Below are 17,387 nucleotides of genomic sequence, written 5' to 3'. Positions count from 1 at the left end.
GATCCATCAGGGGGTCCCTACCAACTTCCCTAGCACAAGTCCGTGTGGTCCGTTCTTTGATGGGGTCCCGGATCCTCAACTTCTAACTGTCCGAATCCAGGTTCTCAAAAAAGATGTACGAGTGTAACAAATGGCGAAAATTTTCAACAGTGGCCCAAACGGCGCCGAAGAGGCATGTAATTCAAATCATGCATGGACAAATGTGTGGCAAGCAACCCGGATCGTTCTTGTTGTGTTCAGATGAGATTCGGACTCATTTCAGATTCGAAACTCTGTTATGGCGATTTTACACTATCTTCGTCGGGACCCAACTTTGACACCCTGGGAGAATTGATTGTGATGCCCAAATCCATGCACGGAGTGATGTGGACATAGAGCAACTTCCCTAGCACAAATCCGTGTGGTCTGTTCTCTGATAGAGTCCTGGATCCTCAACTTCAAACTATCCGAATCCGAGTTCTCGAAAAAGATGCACAAGCATGGCAAATGGCGAAAATTTCCAACCGTGGCCCAAACGGCACCGAAGAGGCAGGACGAAAAGGAGAATAAGGAGAAAAGTCTGGAAGTTCTAGCTACTCTTGAGTATCCGTCACCATGAAAGTTTCCCAATAACACCATATTGGGGAATATGAAAATTTTCCACAAGTTTGGGACACGTGGTCAAAAGTTTGGATTAACCATAACTTGAACACCACTAATCCAAAATGAGCGCTTTATAGCTCTTTAGATTCCATTTTTCAAGCGCTTTCCAACGATAGGTCATATGATAGGGTTTTGAGAAACTTAAAAACATGTTATCCATGTCCCCTTTTTTAAGTATTCAAAAATGAGAATTGGGAAATTCCCAAATTCACTAATATGGTGTTCAATGACACATTTCTTATCAGCCTTTTTCTCATGTTGATTACGCGAGCAAGTTTTGAGTTGTTAAAAACATAGTGTTGGGGATTTTAGGCCATGTAAAATGTGTGCAGAGATGTGATGGTGTAAGCATCTAGATAGATCAATAGGCCCATGTGCTAGTATATATATGTCTTATGAAGGTATATAGGTCTATGTGATTGTCGGTACGGACATCTACGTTCAATCAATCTTGAGGAGACAACATTAGGCCTTGTTTATACGTCTCAATCCATGCATCATTCACCATTAGAAGACCATTGGGCTCTTGGCCTTGCAAAGCTACCACCTTGGTTCTTGACAAAAGTTCAGAAAGTACAAGCTGGCTGAAAATGCCTATGCTCTGCTGCACGCCTCTGGTACACGTGGGCAGGTTAGTATATGGAAAACTAATCTATTCCAAGTGCATATCTTGTTAATTTTTTTAAAAAAATTAGGTCTGTTTGTTTCAATAGTAGAGCCTGTGTTTTGTGTATTGTGCAGAGAGAGAGCATGCGAGAGAAGCTTCGAAGGGCTATTCATTATGAACGCGCAGGATTGAGAATCCCATCTGAAGTCTCTTTAGCATTGCTTTGCATGTGCTTTGGCACTGCTTTGTATGTGTCATTGTTCGTTAATGACTACTTTGTGACTGCTTTCCCACATGCATGTGCTTCTAGAGAACTTTAGCACTACTTTGCATGTGCTTTGGCACTGCTTTGTATGTGCTTTGTGACTGCTTTGTATGTGCTTTGACACTGCTTTAGCATTGCATCTGCTTCTAGAGGGCTTTAGCATTGCTTTGCATGTGCTTTGGAACTGCTTTGTATGTGTCGTTGTTAGTTAATGACTACTTTGTGACTACTTTCCCACATGCATGTGCTTCTAGAGGGCTTTAGCACTACTTTGCATGTGCTTTGGCACTGCTTTGTATGTGCTTTGTGACTGCTTTGTATGTGCTTTGACACTGCTTTGAGTTGGGGGACTATTTTTGCTACCCCCCTTGCCCCTCTCTCCCTCACTCCCCTTCCTTCTCCTCTTCCCCTTGCCCTCCGTGGCCTTCCTCCCCTTCTCCATGCACCTTCACTACAGTGGTATCAGAGCACTGCTTTCTGGCACCTTTACTTTCATCCGTTCACTACGCCAACAAGCAACAAAGCTACGATCACCTTCACTCTGTTGTGGCTATAGCGTTTGCAGCTGGCTACCGCTTCTGTTGTGGCTATAGCGTTTGCACAGCTGGCTACCGCTTCTGTTGTGGCTATGACTCAGAAGGAGCTGTATTGATCTTCACACAGGATGGGGGATGACTCGGAAGGAACCATTGCATGTGAAGGAAGGAACAGGTATTGTTGCATGTGCCCTTTAAGTAACCGCTTTGTATGTGGACATGTGGCTCAAAGAGAGCTCATATTTTCATTTCATCGCATAGTGCTGCCTGCATAGCCAAGAAATAATACCTAAAGAACAATATCCCAAAGAAAGGAGACCTTTCATGCCCATTAACAACTAACACAAAATTAAACCTAACCTAATTTCTAACGCAGTAGAAACAAAGGAAAAGAACATCTGTCCACATTAGCAAAACAAGGTCTCTGCTGCTTTCAACTGGGTACTTGCTCCACCTTCAAACCTCAAGGCTCACATCGCTCCATCTGGTTGTGACTGGGAGAGCCAATGTAGCTTTGCAAGTCCCGAAATCAGCGGGCAGTCTTACCTATTTACAGCGTGATTTGGGGAGTCTGTTAGTGTCTTTGCAAGTCACCTTAACTTAGTGTTCAACTCTATCCCACGCAGACTTAATGAGTCAGGCACGTCTGCAGCTCTTACATGCATAAGAACAATATACTAACAAGGGTGCACGAGTGCGCGCAGGCACTGACTCCCCAGGTGAAGTTGTTTGGCAAGGTGGATGCAGCTATGGATTCATGCCAACTTTTTGCTTTTGGTTGTTTTGATTTGTTGTCAGCTTCTTCCGTGGCTCTAGTTGGCACCCTAGTATTGTTTGCTAGCTTCTCAACTTATCAAGAAATTTTTACTTGAATTTAGCACCACAATCAAATTTTCATAATCACAATAATAATCACTTTCTCATATTCCACACCATAAGCAATTCTCATGATCAGCATCATAATCAATTTTTATATTCAACATAATAATCAATTTCTCATAATCAAAACTATAATCAGCTTTTGATAATCAGCGTCATAAACAACATCACAATATTCAGCACAATAACCAGCATCATAAACAGATTCTCATAATCATTAGGATATTTCACATGACATATTTCCAATAGATATAGCTTCAGATGACAGCTTTTATAGTAGATAGCTTTATCACTTTCTCGTAATCAACAGCAAGCACACGTAGTGATGAAACAAAGCTTTAGGCAAGTCAACACTGTAACCAATTCACCGAGGGCCACGATTACTTGTCGCAATGTGCTAGTCCTCTACATTGTTTTGTGACCTGTGAAAGATAGGTGCAAAATATGTGATTGTAGGAAAGCTCTGGAACTTCGCCGATGCATCATAATGTTTTCATTGTTGCTTCGCCTAGAATGGAAGTACTTACCTTCGCGTCGAAGTGGAAACAATCAACTCCCTTCCATTGATCCACGGGTGCGGGCAGATGGAGAAGATTCCTTTGGGATCAGCCTGACGTGCAAATCTCTACAGCAAAGGGTTGTTGCCCGATGGTAAGATCAAATAGAAACTATCATCATCTCCCAATTTTTTGGCAGCGCAGATGGAGGCACCACTGCAGATTTCAAAAAGAAACTCTGTGCACAAACAAATCAACGATGCAACAAGCGGGCGGACATGGATTTTGTTCACCGAAAGTGCACACGGCCTTGCACACAAGCCTTCAAACAGAGGCCTGATACACTACACAACGGCCTTTTACAGATAGGCCTGCAAACACATGGCCTTCTGCACACAACCCTTATACACACGGCCTTTTGCAAGTTTACAGACAACCTTTTGCACACAGCCCTTGTACACATACGAAATGCACAGAGGCCTCTCACACAGGCCTGGGCCTTTAACAGAAGCCTATACACATGCCTTCCACACAGGCCTGTAGAGAGCCCTTCACACAAGGCCAGTGTATAGGCCTTTATCAAAAGGACTAGGCCCTACACACAGGCCTTTAACATAGGCTTGGAAACAAAATGCCTTTATCAAAAGGCATTCACACAGGCCTACGAAAGGCCTTTAACAAAGGCCTCATACACAGGCCTTTATCACAGGCCTCTACAGAGGCCTCACACACAGGCCCTTATACAAAGGCCTTATTCACAGAGCCCTTACACACAGGCCTTTAGAAAAGGCCTGTACACAGGCCATTGTCATGGCCCTCTGAAAATGGAACAGCACAAGTGTGGGCATGGTGGTTGCTGAGTCAGAATATTGAATGATTCACATGGGGGGTGCCCGGACAGAGTTAATGATGTGTGGACATCCCTAGGTGTGAAGGGGGGAACTAGAACATTAGTATTTTAATGTTTTATTAAAGTTGCCCCTAGGCCCTAGTGGCCCCTAGGGACTTTAATAACTTTTAAAGTGGGGGGGCCCCTAGGATTATTATGGGAAGGGGGCCACTCCACTTTTGGAGTGTGTGCTTCTCTCTCCTCTCTCTCTCTCTTCTTTTTGGGAAAAAGAGTCGTGGAGCATACTTGCATGTTCTCATGCGTGGAAAAGCAGGAAGAGGAAGAGTCGACTGCTGAAGGGTGGTTTTGCCGCTGTGTTCTCAGAGAGCAAACCAGCCGTACAGCCTTGTACAGACAGGCTGCAGGTTTTCTCTTCTGTTGCTGGCTGCGCATAGGAGTTGTTGCGTGAATCTCTGCTGCGCACAGGTTCTGGACAGGCTGTAGTTGCTGGTACAGGTGGCTGATCAGAGGGAGGCACAGTGTGTTATTTTGAGACGCAGATCTGTGTGCATGGATCCTCTGTGCTAAGAGGGATTGTGGGCCGTCAGATTGGACATACAGGTGTAATCTCTTGGCTGATTTTTGGTTGTACTCAGCCTTTCATACTTTTGGAATTGAATAAAGAAATACCGCAAGGGGCGCCAAGCTTTGGGGCCAACAGGTGTCGCTTTGTTTTCAAATTTGGGCACTCTAGCCCCAATCTTTTCTGTTTTCATATCTAGACTACAAGTGGACGGGTGACTGCTAGTCTACCGCACTCTGGTTTCTATCAGAGGCCGGTTTCAGGCCATTCCACACAAGACCTGTGTATGAAAACGCCTATACAGAGGCCTGAACACATGGCTATACACACAGGCCTACACACATGCCTATACAAACATGCCTTATACATAGAGGCCTATAAACAGCCCTATACACACATGCCTGTACTCACAGGCCTTATACACACAGGCCTATACATAGGCCTTATACACACAGGCCTTACACACAGGCCTATAGAAAAGGCCTATACAGAGGCCTATACACTGCAGGCCTGTGTATCAAAAGGCCTATACAGAGGCCTGTACACACAAGATGTGTATGAACAGGCTTGTACAGAGGTCTAAACAAAGGCCTTTAACACAGGCCTCATACTCAGGCCTTACACACACAGGCCTTGTTCACACAGCCCTTTATACAAGCCTTTAACACAGGCCTTGTAAAACAGGCATTCTACAAAGGGGCCTTTATACAGGCCTGTGGATCAATAGGCCTTTACAGAGGCCTGTACACAGAAGGCATGTGTATGAAAAGTCCTATACACAGGCCTAAACAAAGGCCTTTAAAACAGGCATGATACTCACGCCTTATACACAACGCCTTATACACAGTGCACACATGCCTTGTACACAAAGGCCTTGCACGGGTCATAGCAGAAGCCTTTATACAGACAGGGCTTAGCACAAGCCTTTATACAGACAGGCCTTTGTACTATCAGGCCTATACAAAGGCCTATAGTAAGGCCCTTATACTCAAGCCTTATGCAGAGCCTTCTACACAGGCCTACACAGCCCTCTCTACAGACACAAGAAAGAGAACAAAGTACAGACCTTTATACAGACAGGCCTTTGTACTATGAGGCCTATACAAAGGCCTATAGTAAGGCCCTTATACTCAATCCTTATGCACAGCCTTCTACACAGGCCTACACACAGGCACACAAAGAGCGTTGTAAAGAAAAGCCTGCACAGGCCCAACACACACAGCAATGGCCTTACACACACGCATGGCTTTTGCCTTACAGACAGGCCTTTTGCAGACCCAATACACAGGCCTGCACACTTGTCTTAAACACAGGCCTGCACAATAGCTTATGGGCTTGGGCCTTAAGCAGGCCATTGCAGGGCATTGGAGCCTTGGCTTTGGGCCACTGCTGGCTAACAATAGAGCCTTGGCTTTGGGCCAGTGCAGGCCATTAGAGAGGCCTTAAGCTCACAAGTGAAGGGGAAGTCGCTTCTCTGGTCTCCAATACCCAGATCAGGGAGTTCCGAACAGAACTAGGCTTTCAGTGCACTTTTCTTAGAAATTCCAACTAGCACACCCGGAAACTTGGCAAATCCAGTGCAGCGCCCTGTGGCCGTTAACTCCAGCTCCGCGCCCAATACTTTGTCCGCTCCAAGCTGATTTTGGGCGAACGTTTCAACCATTATCCTGGGACATTCGGTCACGACGTATTTTTTCCCGAAAGACGAGAAAACCCGCCATGATTCTGGATGGACGTCGTCAGCATAAAACTTCTGTAAGACGGCTAGGGCTACGGACTCAATGTCATGAAGCTTCAGGCCTGTGCAAGAGACGACAAAGGCCGGTGGACACCGTTTTGTTCCTTCCTCCATGCAGTGTGCGGAACGCGATGCGGAAGCAAAAAACAAGCAACTGTGATAGGGCTGGAACTAAAGAGGTGGCTACAGAAGGTGAGCAAGATGAACGTTACACACGCAATTCAGCCAACACGGCAAAAATTCTCGGACATGAGACTGGCATCTATGCCATTGACAAGATTTGAAACCAAAAATGGAGGAAATCGGAGATGATTCGCAGGGCACCCACCTTCACCTTCAACTGGAGGAAACCGGAGATGACTCGAAGGGCACCCCCTTCTCGATAAAGCTGATAGTCTCTGCGTTGGTTACTTTGTTCCCGTAGCTCCTCTCTTCATCAATGACATCGCGACAGAACCTGGTTTGCCTTAGAATTAAGGTCTCCACGCTTTGTCTCTTCTCTGACTTTTGCTTCCTCACCATCCTGCTTCTGCCCGTGTCTGTGCTCCGTTCTACTGCTCCCACCTCCTTGTTACGCATGTGACCAACCAGACATGGCCGATCTAAATTTCGAGGGATGATGAGTGCTTGAAGTGGCCATTGTAACGAGAAATAGAGCATGAGGAGCACCCCGAATGTTCCTTGCTTGGCTGTCGAATCAGGTTCGGGCTTCTTTTGGACTTTCCAAACTCCATTGACGGTTTTCGGGGGTAGCTATAGCTAGAGCGAGATTGTTCTGTCGTTGCAAGTTCCCCTGCCGAACCAGCGTCGTCGACGGAGCTTCCACACCAGAAGGGACACTTGTAATTGCGGAAGCCATAGGCTAGCTCTCCTCTGTTGTCCATCCTTGATTCTTTTTGTAATAGTAACAAATCCTTTAGGCTTGCTTTGCTACTATTCCTCTCCATGGCCATTGAAACTCGTGGCGGTTGCCCGGGGAACTAGGGCCTTTGACACACTTGTCGATACCATCAAAGCATATTAAAACATTTAATCATGGCCACAGCCTTAACACATATCCATCATCATTTTGCATAAAACATAAAAGCTGGACAAAATAGCCACAAATGCTGAAAATGAAGCTTGCAATTGTGACACCGCATAGAGGCCGGAATGGGCCGACCCCCCCCCTTGGAGTATTTTATTACCCAAGGAGAATAATATCATGTACAAGCTTTGAGGGCCTTACTCTCCCCACGGGAGATGCCGGATTATCCCTATACAAATGCCATAACACAGCCCAACGCGAGGCAACCAAGCCGGAACATAGGCTGTAGAAATGCCGAGCCAACAATATAATCCATATACCTCCGTGTGGGTACTGATTCTTCCCCAAAAACCACGGGTCTTCATGCAATAGAGCTGGTACAGCAAGTACAACTCTCCATTCAACCGGTATAGTAGGTACAATGGCTGGTACAGTAGGTACAGTAAGTACAAATGCTGGTACAGCAGGTACAATGACTAGTACAGCAAGTATAATGGCTGGTATAGCCGGTACGATGGCTAGTACAGCAAGTACAGTGGTTGGTACAACCGGTACAGCAAGTACAAATGCTGGTGCAACAAGTACAATGGCTAGAAATCATAATAAATGATTAAATACCCTTGCCTTCAGTATTTCTTCGCGATGGAAGCCTCCAAAACAGTCCCCAACAACCGGTATTCTTCATAGGCAGCCTTCAAGAGAGAGAGAAAGAGAGTAGCCATCATTAGGGCAGCCTTCAACGGTGGTAGAGGCTAGTTTGCAGCAAGAGAGCTCCATTAATGAAGAGAGAGGGCTCCAATTTATAGATTTGGGCCTCCCATGAGCTAAAATGGCAAGAGAAGGCTACAATGACAAGTGGAGAGCCACACAATAGCTGAAGTGACAAGTGTGAGGCCACATGTCTCACTTTGATCCATTTTCTAACAAGTGTCAGGCCACTTGTCTCACTTTGGTCCACTTTCTTGCCACATGTCTCAATCTAAGAGATGGGTCCTTCCATAAACTTTCTCTCTAAAAATATCCCAACTGGTAGACATTCTGTCATGGGCACTTTGCCAACTCTTGGTATCTGCTCAATTCTAGATGTAATGACGCGAACAGAATTTCCATCCGAGTCGGGCCAATAATAGCAACTCTCCTAAATTTTAGGAGTGTGGTCCTTTGTATGCTAGGATAATCCCCCATTCCCAAAGCTTGTACTTTCCAAATATTTAAACATACTGGAGTCCACCAGACCCCTTTCAGACTGGGAAATGTCCAGGCTGGTGACAGCCATAAAAGTTTTCTTGAGTATGGGTAGATTGTGAAGCCTTTTTCTAGCTTCCATCCTTGTCTCCTAAGGTGGAGAGATGATGCTAGTGAGGTGAGGATGAGGTTAGGTTGATTGAAATCATAGAGACACATTGTTCATATAAGATGGAGGCATACTAGAAAGTAATACAAACACTTCATCTACGGTAACCCCAACACTACTTAGTTGATCAATAAGACACCTTATAATATCATCTTATCCACCCTATAAAGTTTCACATTTTTTATCATCACCTAGACCCATAATCTCTCCTAAGGTGGAGAGATGATGCTAGTGAGGTGAGGATGAGGTTAGGTCGATTGAAATCATAGAGACACATTGTTCATAAGATGGAGACATACTAGAATGTAATACAAACACAGCTTCCTCTTCTTCTACAGTAACCCCAACACTACTTAGTCGATCAATAAGACACCTTATAATATCATCTTTTCCACCCTATAAAGTTTCACATTTTTTATCATCACCTAGACCACAAATGATAATGAAAGTGCTTTGGTGTCTAGACTAGTCCACTTAGCAATTTCTTCTTGATCACGATTAGATTACTTATCGGTGCCATTAAATATTCCTCACATGTCTTTATCCACTAATCCCATTTGCATTTGATGCACCAAGTGTGGTACTTGGTCCCATCAAACTTATCACTTCTTCTTAAGAACGATGGTTGCACACACACAGAGGTAGGAATGTCCTTTATAGATGAAGGACTACAATAGAACTTGATCATAAAGGTTTTAGGTTTGGTCACAAAGGCTTGGATCTCACTCACACAGTGTGCACATCTAGATCATTATACTTTCACACACAAACAAAGAGAAATTCCTTTATAATAGTAGGACATTACAAAGGACCATGTAGTTTCGCAAAGGATGACCACATACAAGGGTTTGTTTTCTTCACACAAAGAGTATTTTAACCCTTTACCCACAAAGGTTTGAGAACCTTATATCTTATCTTTAGGGTATTATAATAAAGGTTCCTAGGAATCATTCTTTTGTAGAAATTTGGGTGTCCAACATCTAAATTTCCACAAAACTCAACCTTTTCCATATTCATTCTATTAAAGTTCTTACCTGGCTGGTTGAAAGCATTCTGAAGCTCCTGCAGCGTAAGGGAAGCTGTCGAATGAGGGAGGTGAAGGAGGAAGCGTGTGCGGGGGATGAAAGAACATGTTGGAGGAAACTTGCAAGGAAGCGAGGGGGATCCAAGGGTAGGGATGAGTATTGCAGTAGGGGACGAGGATTGCTAAGGGACAGGGAGTGGGGAAATGGAAACAGGAGGGTCGAGAAGAAGCGTGGCAGTGGGAGTGACCTGTCAACCATGCAGAGTGCTACCTGGAAATTCGGAAATTAAGAAAATCCATTCTAAATGGACAAAAGAGCTCCATTTCTTCACTAAAGCCCTACCTCTTCGAGTCAGTGCTAATAAAAAGACAAAACTAGCATTGGCCCATTTAAGGCTCAAATAAGCAATAACTAACTCACACTAATAGCTCATTAAAAAATAAACTAACATTACACACTAACATCACCCTTAAAAACTCGTCAAGCTTGACCAAAAGCAAAGGAATTCAAACATGTGCCCATGCACAAAAATACACCACTTTTCATAGACCCTTGACAGGGCCAATAATAATATCCCAAAAAACACGGGAAGGCATCAATCTGTGAGTAAGAATTCTATCAATAAATAAATTTATTGCAGTCCCTCATCAAAGGATTTCACAAGTAGGATAGACCCACGACTTCTAAGCTTTCCCCTCTACTGTTACAACTACTGCATCTCCCTTTCCTTGGTCCTCAGAACTGGGTTTTGTATTTGGATCCTCCTTTGTGCCAATGGTCGAATTTATGTAACCGTCCAGCCTCTCGCGCTCATATATGTTCAGATAAATAGGATAGCAAGTGGCGAAGATGAATCCTGCCATGGGGACACAGAAAGCATAGCGAGTGCTATTGTGCCTATCTGCGGTGGCCCCTAAGATTGCCGGAAAAACGGCGCCTCCACTCACAGACGCCACCAAGAAACTCGCACCGCGCTTAGTATGGCGGCCAAGGCCGCGAAGGGCGAGGGTGAAGATTGTGGGGAAGATACAAGACTCGAAGAATAATATTAGGCTTACCATGGCGATGCCGGTTGCGCCAGTTTGCGTTTGTGCGCATGCACTGAATACCACCGTCATGGCGAGGAAGAAAAGGAGGATGTAGCGAGGCTTGGCAAATTTCATGGCGAAGGCGGCACTGAAGCGGCCAACTGCGAAACAGGACTGCGCGGCGGAGAGGTAGTTACTGGCCTGGGCCGAGCTGAGACCTTGCTCGACTTCTGTGGCGTAGTTGATGAAGTAACTGGCGACAGCCACTTGGGCGCCCACGTACGAGAATTGGGCAGCCGTTCCCAAGAGCAAGTTGCGCTGCTGATAGATGGGCTTGTCATCACCGAGGCCGGTCTCTTCCATTTGCGACTCCATGTCTGCGTCTGTGATCTCGGGGATCGGGGCAAAGTAAAAGGCCACGGCCAGCAGGAAGACAAATATAGCGATTGCAAGGTAGACGTATTGCACGCTCTTGAGATTGTTGCTCCCAACATGCTTGAAAAACACCTGAGCAGCCAACAGCGGCGCCACAACCGTGCCCACGGCTTGGAATGCCTGCGATGTGTTGAGTCGGATCTCGGAGTACTTTGGGGGGCCACAGATGGCAATGTAAGGGTTGGCTGCAGTTTCCAGAGTGGATAGCCCACAACCGATCACGAAGGTAGCAGCACAGAAACCTCCAAACGATCTGTACACGCCACTAGGCCAGTATAGGAGAGCACCCACGCCGTAGATGCAGAGGCCGGTCATGAAGGTGAGCCTGTAGCCCCAGCGACGGAGGACATAGCCGGAGAAGGTGAGAGGGGCGAAGAAGTAAGCACCGAAGTAGGCGCCCTGCAAACCAGAGGACTCAGTTCTGGTGACATTGAGGGTCTGTTGGAAGTGCTTGTTGAGGACGTCCAGGAGTCCGTATGCAAATCCCCACATGAAGAAGAGGATGGTCACCAGGCACACCGGGAGGAGGGACTGGCGGAGCGTCAGATTTGTTGCTTTATGGGCAGGCTTGGCAGGAGGAGGAGCGAATTCCATAGTGCTACTGGAAGAATTAAGCTCCATTCTTGCCAAGCTTCTGTGCCTGATGATGATGATCCCAGGTCCAGGAGCCTGAGCTTCAAAGTATACTGTACCTGATGATGATGAAGAAGAAGAAGCAGACGTTTCCTTGGGCCTTTGACAAGGTCCAGGAGCCTTAATAAGGCGTCAGGAGTTTCGACTCAATAAGATATTCGGTTCAAACAATCACGTATGCACCGAGCATAAAGTCAAGCGCTGATGACATATATATGTCACACAGCCAAGAACCGGGGCCTGCAGAGTCCAAGACACAATTCCACACCAAGACACACGGCCAACGTACACGGAGAAGCGGAGAGTTATTAAAAGCTGCTCCAATGCTTTTTGGATAACGTCTTTTGCAACAAAACAAGGGAAGAGTTGAAAATCTCCAGCAGTTGCGTGATACACTTGTGCTGTCCAATCTAGTTCTGAATCTTTTTCGTTGAATTCTCCTTTGTGATCATGAACGTTTGTGACTTCCCACTTGTTAAAAGTAAATCTCCCTTCAACACTAAAATTGCCTTTTAACTCACTGTGCGCCTTTTACTTTCCATCCAAAAGCACTTGGCACAACTCACTAAAAAGAGCATGTGCTTTTTATTTTGCATCCAAAAGCACTTGGCACAACCCCATTCCTTGCTTTCAGTAGTTTTTTATTTTATAGTTGAAAGATCCATTACTTCATATTATGAGAAAAGATAAATAGGGTAAATACATGCCTCGTGGAAACTAAGGAGAATAAGAAATGCTTTCAATAGTTTCCATTAATTGCTTCCCAAAAACTATAGACGCTTTTGACTTTCTTAATAATAAGAAATGCCTTTTCAGCCAAAAAGTTTTTGTCGAGGTAGGAGGCAAGAGAAGGAAGGCTCGTTGCATGAGCGCCACGACTGGTCCTAGCGAGCCCAGGTGTCGCTCATGCGTTCCTCCCTCTGCATGCAAAGCCGCCCCTCTTCCCTGCTTCGCCTCCCCTCTCAGCCTAGCCTGCTAAGCCTTTCATCGCTCAACTCCCTCCCCCCGAGAGGGGCCCCGAGAGGGGGAAGCCGTGTGCTGTGATGTCTCTCCAAGATATAGTACTCTATGGTGCAAGCACGGCCCCTCATGTCATCCGTGATGGTGCTGGTCCGTCGTCCCTAGTTCTGCATCAAGCGCCAACGAGGCCCCATGGTGGTTCGCATGCCACATCAAAGGCTGCTGCTCCTCTTCTTCGTCAGCAGAACGGCTCTGGAGGCCTGCGTGAAACGGAAGGCGGCCAGGGAAAACATCTTGATGGTCCCCCTCAGGCTCATCCCGGACCTGCCTCCCTTGGTCATCCGATCTCTTTCGCTGAAGCTATCCGTCATCCGAAAGGCGCCCGCTCTTTCAAGAGTCATGTTCACTCTTCTCTCCCCCCCAGGTCTGTTGAAAACCCTCTGCTTAATCTCTCTCAGAACCCGGCCTTTGAAGAAAGGACTGGTGATTTTGATGTTGATGTTGATGGAGCCGTCATCTGTGACGACGACGAACTGGCGGCATGGCAGGACCACCTGTCATCTCACTCGTTGATAGGGCTCTGTCATGGGGCTAGGCCCCCGGTGGATACTCTGAAGTTTTGGATTAAGACCAACTGGGAACAGAAGGGGATTAGAGTGGCATCTGTTCAACATTTACCAAATGCTTACTACATGTTTCATTTTGAAGACCCGGTAAGTGCTACCTCTGTAATTAACAGTGGCCAGTGGATAATTAGGAACACCCCCCTTTCTTTCTTCAGATGGTATGATACCTTCGACCCCAAAGGCCCCAAACCCACCAAAATCCCTGTTTGGGTAGAGTTTACAGACATGCCTGCTAAGTATTCCATCTGGGCCAAAAGGATTGGTGGCTCTGTTGGTAAGGTTCTAGGTCAAAAGCCCTTTCAGGTTGTCAATCCTCAATGGGCTCACCAGATGCTCATCGAAGTGGACATCGAAGTGGACATTGCAAAACCCCTAAAAGATAAAGTTCCCTTGAAAAACAGAGAGGGCCAGATTATATACGAACAAGTTCTAACCTATAAGAACCTTCCCAACGCCTGTTTTAACTGTAATAAGCAAGGCCATATGATCAGGGACTGCCTTGATCTCCACCAGCCAGCTGTGAGTGATAAAACCCCTGGAAAAGAGGAGGCCTTTGTGATGCCCCAGAAAAAACATGTGTCAAAGTTCAAAAACCCTAAATCTAATTGGCATATCCCTGCCAATAGATTTGCCCCCCTCCTAGCAGAAGTTCAAGATGGTCTAGGCAATCAGTTTCATGTCAAGGAGGCCCTAAATTCAGCCCTGGTAGGCAATGAACAACCCTCCCCGGGAAGGGCTTCTCACAAAGACCGAGTACTTTTCAGTCAAGATCTTGACTCCCCTATGGACTCAGATGAGGACTTCATAGATAAATCTCAACGAATGGATGAGGTATTCAAAGCTCGGCTAGAAGATGAGGATGCTGCATTGATAAAAAGAATGTCCCTCTCACCAATGAAACAGCATGAGGAGGGAGATTTCTCTCCCCTTCTTTTGGGTTCCAAAATGAAGAGGAAGAAGGAAAAAAGTCAGGAAGCCCTAAGAACCTCCATGTCCGCGGGGAAGCCATCCAAAACCAGTAAAAAATGAACTCTATAAACCTGCTCTCCTATAATTGTAAGGGGCTCACGAACCCTGAAAGGGCAGTAGCCCATCAATAGGTGGGTTAGTGACTTGGCTATTGATTTTGACCTTTTCAGTCTGCAAGAACTCAAAATTGGGGGTCCTCAACTTCACTTGAACCTTCAAAGAATCTCTCGGAAAGCTCTATGGTTTTTTACCAATCATCACTCAGGGAAAGGAGGGTCAGCAATTGGCATTCACATGAAGTGGGAGCACTCAATCTTAGATGCATGGTCTGATGATAACCACAGTTGGACAGCTGTTAGGTTGGGTAACCCTTTCAACTTCACTTTGATTTCGGTCTACGCCCCCTGTTTGGCCAGCATGAGAGCTGCAACCTGGCAATCTATCATGCAGGTAGTGGGGCCCATCTTGCTTGTTGGTGACTTTAACATGGTTGAGGTTCAGGGAGACAGAAGTTGGTTTCTGGGTAGAACCATTAGTGGATACGAAAAGGATAAATGGGACTTGCTGAAGGTGCGTAAGGATCTTTCAGACCTTTCAGTTAAAACTGGTTTCTCCTGGTCTAATAATCAGAAGGGCCTCTTCCATAGAGCAGCTAGATTGGATAGACTTTACGCCTCGGGTTGCCTTGTTGATATGTTCTTAAAAGTCAAGTGTAGTGCAGAGCCCTCCCTAACCATCTCAGATCACCTCCCTTTGATTGGTAATCTCTCATTAGGACAGGCCAAAGGAAGGGCTGGATGGCCCCATCTCGACCCTTCCCTCTTCCGTCTTCCGTGTATCCAACAGAAGATTAAATGTTTCATCACTGAGGCCTTCAGTCAATTCTCCTCCCCCTCCAAAGGATGGGCTTGTCTAGTCAATAAGGTTCATACTACCTGCAGGGAGTATAAGTTTAAAGCTTCTGCGATCCGTTGGAATCGCAGAGTCCAGATCAGGAACCAGATCCAAGACATCTATCAAACCAAAAATGGGGTAATGGACCACTCTCTGATCGAGCTTAAGAATCAACTCAGACTTGAGGAGTTGTTGGCAGCTAAGGCCACAATGCTGTGGTACAGAGAGGTGTGGGCTGGGAAAATAGACACGCCTCACCCTAAGATGTTCTCTCTCCTCAAAAGGAAAAAAGTTAGGGATCTTATTCCTATGGTCAAGAAACCCAATGGGCAGGCAGCAGCCGATGATGCAGAAAACCTGCAAGTTATCAAGAATCATTTTTTTGACTTGTTCTCCACGGCCCTTCCTCCCTCCCTCTCAGGAAGTTATTGCAGCTAGGGCCAAGATTGCTCTCATGAGGAAAAAGGTGGTCAACCCCTCTGTAGCTTCCAAGCTAGACTCCCCCTTCTCTGAAGAAAAGGAGGTCAAAAGGCTATCTCTCATCTCAAAAAGGGGAAGTCTCCGGGTGAAGATGGGATCCCAAATGAATTCTTTCTTGCATTTAAAGACGAGCTTACCCCTCACATCCTAAACATCTGGAAAGAAGCCATGAAGAAGGGGGGACTTGCTGAGAAGACTAATATGGGGGTTATAAAGCTTATTCACAAAAAAGATGATAAAAAAGATCTAGGGAACTGGAGACCCATAACATGTCTCTCTTCTCTTTACAAAGTTTTTGCTCATATCCTAACTATTAGAATCAACCCCTATATGGATGAGTGGATCCTCAAGGAGCAGAAAGGTTTCATTAGGGGAAGGTATATTCTAGATGCTATCATTAGCCTATGGGAGGGTATGGAACATGCTGAAAACTCTGGTCAGAATTACATCTTTCTCAAAATAGATTTTGATAAAGCCTATTTGACAGAATTGATTGGTCCTTCCTCTTCCAATCCCTTCAAGATATTGGCCTTAACAGGAAATTCATAAAGTACGTTCAAACCTTACTAGGTAAAGCTTCATCAAGGGTGGCAGTTAATGGGTCTCTCACTGATGCCTTTCCTCTTAGGAAAGGCATAAGGCAAGGTTGTCCTCTCTCCCCCCTGCTCTTTGCTATTGTTGCTGATGCCCTGGGGTGGCTTGTGAACGAGGAATTAGCCAACAATAACATCAAGGCTATTTCGGTTCCAAACAGGGCAAAACCCTTATTTCGGTTCCAAACAGGGCAGAACCCTTATGTCTTCAACTCTTTGCTGTGATTGATGACACTAATGTTCTTCTTCGTAATGAAGTGCAGACGGCAGCCCACTTCATGGCCTGTCTTGATACCTTCTGTTTAGCCAGTGGATCTCAAATAAACCACTCGAAGACCAGTTTCAGAGCCTTCGAAGGTGTGCCTCCTCCAGCTATCCTGTCCGCAGGTTGTAAGGCTATCCCTGAAGGGGTGGTGTTCAGGCTGCTTGGCATTCCCATGGGTTTTAACATTTCTGCCAAACAGAGATGGGACTATGTGCTGAATAAACTTAAAATTCAGGTCAAGAAATGGAGTCACATAAACACGGGGGTTGCTTCTCGAGCCTTTGTCCTCAACCACTTCATCACCCCCTCAGTTGTTTATTTTCTTGCCTGTTGGAGGCCCTCCAAGACTCAACTCCAATCCCTGAACTCTATCATGGGTAACTACCTATGGGGGGGTTCACTTGACAGTAAGAGGATCAGCAAGGTAGCCTTTCAGGTATGTTGTTTGGATAAAGAACAGGGGGGTCTTGGCATAATCAACATTGGTTTGCTGGCTGAGAAGCTAGCAGCTAAATGGGTTCA

The 17,387-nt window shown here is 45.8% G+C and overlaps 1 long non-coding RNA gene and 1 other non-coding gene across 2 annotated transcripts; one reads left to right on the top strand and one right to left on the bottom strand.

The window, feature by feature from the left end:
- Positions 1 to 528: 528 nt before the first annotated feature.
- Positions 529 to 1,436, top strand: LOC147631647 (uncharacterized). Its single transcript, XR_015267321.1, has 3 exons — positions 529 to 582; positions 1,213 to 1,273; positions 1,384 to 1,436. It is a non-coding gene; the product is annotated as an uncharacterized LOC147631647 (long non-coding RNA).
- A 2,091-nt stretch (positions 1,437 to 3,527) lies between these two features.
- Positions 3,528 to 3,615, bottom strand: LOC147631646 (small nucleolar RNA Z122). The gene has a single exon (XR_015267440.1). It is a non-coding gene; the product is annotated as a small nucleolar RNA Z122 (small nucleolar RNA).
- Positions 3,616 to 17,387: the final 13,772 nt, after the last annotated feature.

The sequence above is a fragment of the Cibotium barometz genome, chromosome 14, assembly GCF_041138505.1.
Source record: "Cibotium barometz isolate CiBa-2024 chromosome 14, ASM4113850v1, whole genome shotgun sequence".
Classification (NCBI taxonomy): Eukaryota; Viridiplantae; Streptophyta; class Polypodiopsida; order Cyatheales; family Cibotiaceae; genus Cibotium; species Cibotium barometz.
Note: the sequence above shows the minus strand (reverse complement) of the source record. Positions and strands in the feature narration are given on the sequence as shown.